The 8,397-nt window shown below is 48.3% G+C and overlaps 1 long non-coding RNA gene across 2 annotated transcripts in view; it reads left to right on the top strand.

The window, feature by feature from the left end:
• LOC309515378 overlaps window positions 1-8,397 on the top strand; it is a 49,000-nt gene that overhangs the window by 10,043 nt on the left and 30,560 nt on the right. The gene's annotated exons all lie outside the window — the stretch shown is intronic.

Below are 8,397 nucleotides of genomic sequence, written 5' to 3' on the forward strand. Positions count from 1 at the left end.
CGGCCAGGGATACCCCCAATTGCGTGGGGTGGGGCCGTGACGCCCGCAATCCCACCTCCTCTGCAGGGCAGAAGTGGCTTTGTAGCTTTAAGAAGAATGGTTTATTCACCTGTTTACACCTTCAGTCTGCATGGAGGAAGTCCAGACCTTACAACATGGTCATTTCATGCGGGACTTGTTCTCCACAGCAGTGCAGCTGGAGTCTGAGGCATCTTTCCCAGCCAGCCTTTAGCCAGCCTGCCCAAGATGGATGGCAGCCTTTCTTCTTCCTTCCTCTTCCCAGAACACTTTATTTAAAAAACCCTCTCTTTTCCTGCCTCCTCACTCCCAGTTACCCTGGCAACCTTCCAAAGCCCCAGTCTCTGTGTTTTGTTTTGTTTTGTTTTGTTTTACACCAGACCGCAGTGGTGAGAGCGCCAAATTCTAACCACTAGACCACCAGGGAGCCCCCAGTCTCTGTTCAGGCCAAGGGGGTGGGGAGGACAGTTCTCTTGTACAGTCATACCTCATGTTACGTCCGCTTCATGTTACGTTCTTTCAGGTTACGTCCCGCGGTGACCCGGAAGTACCGGAAAGGGTTACTTCCGGGTTTTGTCGCTCGCGCATGCGCAAAAGTGCAAAAGGACATCACGCGCATGCGCAGAAGCGGTGAATCACAACCCGCGCGTGCGCAGATGCGCTGCTGCAGGTTGCGCTCTTTTCATGTTGCGAACAGGCCTCCAGAATGGATCCTGTTTGCAACCAGAGATACCACTGTATTGGCCTGGCCATTCTGCCCAGGAATTCCTCTACAGCTTGTATTTCTCCCTTCACATCTCAAGCCATCCAAATCCTACCATTAATTAATTTCTAGGGTTTAGGCGAGTGTCCCCTCCAATCTATAACACCAACAACCAGTACCAACCCTGGGTGGGGGCATATTTAGGGCAACAGCTTGTGGAACTGGGCTCAAGAAACACATGCCATGAGCTAACTAAACAACAGCAACAACAACAATTCATTACTTATACCCCGCCCATCTGACCAGGCCTCCCCAGCCACTCTGGGCAGCTCCCAAGAGAATATTAAAAACAAAATAAAACTTCAAACATTGAAAACTTTGCTAAACAGGGCTGCCTTCAGATGTCTTCTAAAAGTCAGATAGTTGTTTATTTGCTTGACATCTGATGGGAGGGCATTCCACAGGGCAGGCGCCACCACCGATAAGGCCCTCTGCCTAGTTCCCTGTAGCTTCACTTCTCATAGTGAGGAACAGCCAGAAGGCCCTTGGAGCTGGACCTCAGTCTCCAGGCTGAATGATGGGGGTGGAGACGCTCCTTCAGGTATACTGGGCCAAGGCTGTTTAGGGCTTTACAGGTCAGCACCAACACTTTGAATTGTGCCCGGAAACATACTGGGAGCCAATGTAGGTTTTTCAGAACCGGTCTTGGCGGCCACTCTCAGTCACCAGTCCAGCTGCTGCATTCTGAATTAATTGTAGTTTCCGGATCACCTTCAAAGGTAGCCCCACGTAGAGCTCATTGCTATAGTCCAAGCAGGAGATAACCAGAGCATGCACATCTCTGGCAAGACAGTCTGTAGGCAGGTAGGGTCTCAGCCAGCATACCAGATGGAGCGACTCACCTACTCAATAGATGAAACAAATATTACAAATATTGGCCACACTGATTAGCGCTAGAAGATTAAGATGGTGGGTGTGGTGATTGTAATCTGATCCTGCCATCTCTAATTCATGCATGTCAATCAGGCATCAAAAAGTCATTCAAAATACGATGATCAAATGTTGAAGTAGTGCTAAGGCCATGGGTAGGCAAACTAAGGCCCGGGGGCCAGATCTGGCCCAATCGTCTTCTAAATTCGGCCCGTGGGTGGTCCGGGAATCAGCGTGTTTTTACGTGAGTAGAACGTGTCCTTTTATTTAAAATGCATCTCTGGGTTATTTGTGGGGCATAGAAATTCGTTCATTATTATTTTCTTTTCAAAATATAGTCTGCCCCCCCCCCAAAAAAAGGTCTGAGGGACAGTGGACTGGCCCCCTGCTGAAAAAGTTTGCTGACCCCTGGCTAAGACCTTCCATGCCTGAGCAGCCATGGTTTTCCCCGCAGAATCCCCAGGATCTGTAGTTTGTTCAGGGTGCTGAGAGGTTTTCCCAGATCAACACCTCTCAGGATTCCAGGGACAGAGAGATTGATTCTTATACCACTCTGGGAATTGTAGCTCTGTGGCTACCATACCTCCTAACACCTCTCGGCACCCTGAACAAACTACAGCTCCCAGGATTCTTTGGGAGAAGACTCCACTGTTTAAAGTGGTATGGTGCCATTTTAAATGTATAATGCAGACAGGTTTGGTTTCAATGAGATTTATGCAGCCCAGCTGAGTGTAGGACTGCAGCCACGGTTCATGACATGCCTTTTGCTTTACTGGGGTGTGTTTATTTTATTTTGTTCTGGGCGTCTGTAAGATATAGCATGTGGGAAAGCCATTTCGGATCCTTTTGAGAAACCCAATAGCTGGGCTTCTATACACTCCAGACAGTTAGATTTATAAGCTTAAGGAGCATAAAGAAGAATATGAAAAAATGCAGGAATGTAGCATGCTGTAAAATTCTTTATAGGCATCCGCTAGAGATGGTTTGCAGAGTTTGCTCATGGCTTCTCCATCAAGACTTTCTGTGTTTATTTGTACTACTAATATCAAATTCACTCAGACAGGTTTCAATTTAAAGCAGGCTGTGTTCCGGCGTTATGACTCATGTCTACAGTCTCTTCCCCCTGAGTGGACTAATAGGAAAAGAAGGGATTGGGTCAGAAAGTGTTCCCATCAATTATTTTGGTTAATTTTAAACAAATGCCCCCATTTTCATTTCATCCAGCCACGCATTACAAGAGGGACTTTAGGGACGCGGGTGGTGCTGTGGTCTAAGCCACTGAGCCTCTTGGGCTTGCCAATCAGAAGGTCGGCAGTTCGAATCCCTGCAACGGAATGAACTCCCATTGCTCAGTCCCAGCTCCTGCCAACCTAGCAATTCGAAAGCATGCCAGTGCAAGTAGATAAATAGGTACCGCTGTGGCGAGAAGGTAAACACCATTTCCGTGTGCTCTGGCACTCGTTATGGTGCCCTGTTGCGCCAGAAACACTTTAGTCATGCCGGCCACATGACCTGGAAAGCTGTCTGTGGACAAACGTTGTCTCCCTCAGCCTGAAAGCGAGATGAACGCCACAACCCCATAGTCGCCTTTGACTGGACTTAACCGTCCAGGGGTCCTTTACCTTTGCCTTTTACAAGAGGGACTGTGTGAGGTGATATTTAGTAATATACAACAACACAAAGGCATAAAGTTTTTAGAGATGCTTAAGCTGCCCAGAGTGGCTGGGAAAACCCAGCCAGATGGGTGGGGTATGTATGTACGTATGTACAGTGTGTGTGTATGTATGTATGTATGTATGTATGTATAAAGGTTTACAATGTCCCCATGGTATGGCATAGGGCAGGGATTCCTTCAGCAGCAGCCAGGCAGACTGATATGGGAGTCGTAGTCCAACCAAAGTTTCAAGAGTAAAAGCTGAGAAGGATTAGAAGAAACTTAATCAGCATTTTAAAAAAAGTTTGGTTTTTTTTAACAATGTTAAGCTGATTTACCATACTGGAGAAACTTGACATTTTTTCTTTGGAGATACATTTTTTCTTTATGTTAAAAGTTTACCTAGTCCCTTTTTTATCAACTGCTGGTATCCAAGGCAGTGAAAACAAATATTAAAACAGCAGTTAAACACCCAAAACAGGTAAAAAATTAGAGAAGCACACCCTCCTGTTTCATTGAATGTACCCATTGGATTTTTAATAATACTCAGTTGTGGTTCGAGGACCCGACCCCCGTGTAGTGAAATAAAAACACCAAGAGACTCGATATATGGTTAATGGGCAAGAAAAGGCCACAACTTTTATTGGTTACAGCAATGTAAAAGGTATTGGCTTAGGCATTGGATCGAAGCAAGTGGGTTATTCACCAGTAGATGGAGCCTGTCGATGCTAATCCGACTATAGGCTCACCCCTGTTGTCACCGAGGGTCGTGCCAAGGCCTCCCGCCAAGCAGGCATCGGACGGAATACACGACCCCCAGATTCCTTTAACGGAATACCCCTAAAGAATTGAAGGCATAGGCGATGGCCAGACCTAGCACTTCGACACACCACAACACATTATTCCAATGCCTAACCGCCACTCGAGCCAAAGGCTCGCCGCCAATACCCTCACTGCTGCAACCAATCCCAAATGCTTTTGCTGACACTAGCTAGCCAGATGTCGCTCCCCAAGTCCGATGAATGCACACCGTCGTTCCGGTATAGAGCTTGCTCGCTAATCCGGATACGATCATGCCGGATGACACGGCCACACATAAAGCACACCCAACGGGCTACCGCCCGATTTACGAGTTTCCTGGTTCTTGCCGGATGACACGGCCACACATAAAGCACACCCAACGATCATGCCGGATGACACGGCCACACATAAAGCACACCCAGCGGGCTACCGCCCGATTTACGAGTTTCCTGGTTCTTGCCGGATGACACGGCCACACATAAAGCACACCCAACGATCATGCCGGATGACACGGCCACACATAAAGCACACCCAACGGGCTACCGCCCGATTTACGAGTTTCCTGGTTCTTTCAATGGCCAAACAACTTTGCGCACCACGCCACTCGATTCTTTTCAGGAAGGAAGACCAGAACACCGTCGTTCTGGGGCACAAGGCTGCCAATGCATTCAAGTCTCTTTTTATGCTTCCCAACAAGTCCGCACACTTTCTGTTGGTTAGGTCATTCTCTCCCAACTGTATCACCATGGCGTCGGGAGGGCCAAAGTTGGCAACTTTCTCCCACAGCAAAGGCATCAGCTCCTCCCATCGCATGCCTCTTCTCGCAAACCAGGAAACTCGGACATCATTTGGGAGGCCAAGGTTAGGTGTTAGGCCGCAGCTTGCTGCACGTACGCGGGCCCAATGAACGATACTGTGGCCACAGATCCACTCATTTCTTCTGAGCAAGGCTAGGGGTAAAGACAAAAAAGACGGCAGGTAAGTGGGGCCCAACAACTGGACGCGTACTAGCGAATGTAAGACTTATAGGCATTGGATCTCCACCGGCCCATTTCTTTGATCCTATCCGCCGGTAGACCTAAATGCGCCGCCGTGGTTGCGGCGCCTATCCTAAAGGAGTGTGCAGCGTACTCCTGGGCAGGTAGTCCGCAGGCCTCGATCGCCTTGCGCAGTACTCTGGTGAATTGGCATCTCGACATGGGCGACCCATCCTCGTGAATCAAAAACGGACCAGGGCCAGGTGGCCTAAGGTCGAGATACCGTCTAGTGTCCTTTACCGGACATGGGCCCTGCTGTGTTGACGCTGAAAGTTTGACTAGGACGCCCTAGCCCGCCTGATCTGTTTTGGGCTGTCGTATGAGCACTGACACGGAAGAGCTAGACAGCTGCACATCCTCACACAGGAGTCCGCGGTTTGGACCCCGTGCGCTAACTTCAAACACAACCTCCCCGACTCTTAATGCGCCGAAGAAGGCGATAGCGTATGCTGCAGAAAAGAGACGTGCTTCGAACCTGGACCAGCAAATTAACCTTAGCTTTATGCGAATTTGACACAACAACCCGTAGGATATCGGCTTACGGCCTTCGTCCCTGGGAGGCTGTAACCTGCTCCAACCCTCGATAGCCCCACGTATCATGAAGTCGTTACACGGGTCATGACCAAATGTAGCCTTTGAAAAGAAACTGATGGCTGCTACATGGATCTTTAATGTTTTGGGGGCACGTCCCAGGTCGTCGAGATGCGAAAGGTACTGTAAAACGTCGTCTGTGTTGGGAGACACGTTATATGAGAGCCCGGATAACCTAAACCTGAAACCCATGAAATCACTCCAGGCCTTCTTGTAGGACCTGAGGGTGGAAGGTGCCACGGACGCTAATACTCCCTGAATCACTTTGCGTCTCCAACGTTCCACAGGTACTCCGGAAAGGGTTCGGGCAACTGTTGTGCTCCAGGTGCAAGCGACCGGAAGCGAGGAATCTGAAATCGAGACAAGGCATCGGCTATATCATTATTGGCTCCGGGTACAAATTTGGCTGAGAATATTATATTGTACTCAAGGCAACGGAGGACAAAGGCCCGCAAAAGGGAGGAAACCCTCTCAGACCGAGATGACTGCCTGGCGAGAATGTTCACCACCGCCAGGTTGTCGGTCCTGAAGCACACGCGATGGTCACGGAACTCCTCCGTCCAAATGTGAACAGCCACCACTATAGGAAAGAACTCGAGAAAGGTGAGATCCCGTGTGATGGCCTGGCCTAACCAAGCCGTCGGCCAGCGCTGAGCACACCAACGCCCCTTGAAGTACAGGCCGAAGCCAATGGATCCGGCCGCGTCTGATTGTACCTGAAAGTCTGAAGACAAGTTCAACACGTCCTGCCATAGAGACACCCCATTGTAATTTGCTAAGAAGGCCAACCACACCTCGAGATCTAACTTGACCGACCTGGGGAGGCGAACCCGGTGAGGCGGGTGCCTAAGGCCGACAGACAATCTATTAAGGCGGGCACAGAAGGGGCGTCCGGGGGACACCACTCTGCACGCAAAATTAAAGTGGCCTAATAAAGACTGAATCTGCCTAAGGGTAATCTTTTAAGCCTAAGAGTGTCCTGAATTAATTCCCTAAGGGCTTCACGGCCACCACTATAGGAAAGAACTCAAGAAAGGTGAGATCCCGCGTGATGGCATGATCTAGCCAGGCCGTCGGCCAACGCTGAAGGGAAGTCAACTCTCTGTGCTGAATCTGAAGGGGGCTGGCACACAGACTAGTTGAATGTGGATGCTCATTATGCACTGTATCATAGTGTAGTACAGTGATTATAAAATATCTGCTTGAGTATACGTTTTCATCATGTGTAAAACTCATAAAGAATAAACAAATAGTTCTATATTGTGATCAAGTAACTCCTAGAACGAAATTGCAAGTTTTAGCTTCAGAAAACCAGTTGCTTCTAGCCAACATCCTGTTGCCAATGTAGCTAAATTTTAGCTCTTTTGATTGTTAGCTGATAACACGATTGTTAGTATGACAAGAGATTGGTGGGATGCTCTCCTACAGATTTCCCAAAACTGTTGTACTACAGACACAGCCAGGACATTCCAGACACAGCCAGGACATTCCAGAACACTTCTATCTGGCACTGTAAATGTCAGGTTTGAGTTTCACTCAAGCTAGAAAGAACTGCTACATATGCAACATGTTCTAGAAGATTGCCAAAGGTGAGCTCTTGGCCAAAGTGTTATCCACTTCAGTGAAGTGTTATTTCTCACCAAACTAGCAATTTGTTTACTAACTATACATGTTCCCTAATATAGTTAAAGCATTGAAATTATGCGATTTCAACTGTTGGGCTTAAAGGCTTACTAGATTATAGGACTAAGGACTAAATCATTATTGTACTTCCTTGCAATTTTGCCCACAGCTGCCCTGCTAATTGGGAGAACAGGAAATGGATCTGGAACACTTCAAAGCAGTACCATTGCTCCCATGTGTCTTCCTGTTTGGGCTGTCATTTTGTTAAAGCTGTGGTCTTGCTCTTGTAGTTGATCTGGGAGAAAAAGGCAGGTTACCCGGGAAAAATAAATAAATAAATAAATAAATAAATAAATAAATAATTCCTGTATGAGGTGTTATGGAATGATACATTTTGTAGCTACCCGTTGGGTGAGGCGAGCGTCCTTCCCCTTACTGACTTCTGATTAGGAGAGTCCTTCGTGGTTAAGGAGCCACTACTGGGATTCTGCAACCCTCTGAGAAACCCTTCCAAAGATAGGATGCTGCACTTCCGTCCAGATGGATAGACAAGAGGTTGAAGAGAGGAGAAAGCTGGATTGGAGAAAATGCTAGACCCAGAAGGACTTTATCGATGGTTCCCTGCTGTGGGGGCTCGTCTGGAACTAGAGCGGTGGAACCCCTGACCTCCCCAAAAGGGCCGCTTCCCTTTGTAACACGCTGTGGCTGGGTGAACCCCCTCACATCTCTCACACTCGTGCGGGTACTTACAAGACTGCCTTTGACATTGCCCTTTATTGAATTACCAGCACACCTTACGTTTTAAATCCTTTCTAAGGCCCAGCTTTCCAGTGCAATACACCTCTGAAGGCTTCTTCTCGACATACGGGCTGACTGCCAGATGCTAATAGCGGCGGCCTCCCCAGAAAGGGCGTAAGCCATTTTGACTCATCATCACTGGCTGATGAGGTGCCTGATTCTGGAAGCTGGACCCTGGGCTGCTTATTCTGCAAAGAACTAGAAGAACTGGAAGCAACCGGGTTATTGATACGGGCCGGCAG

The sequence above is a fragment of the Podarcis vaucheri genome (assembly GCF_965113315.1).
Source record: "Podarcis vaucheri genome assembly, chromosome: 12".
Taxonomy (NCBI): domain Eukaryota; kingdom Metazoa; phylum Chordata; class Lepidosauria; order Squamata; family Lacertidae; genus Podarcis; species Podarcis vaucheri.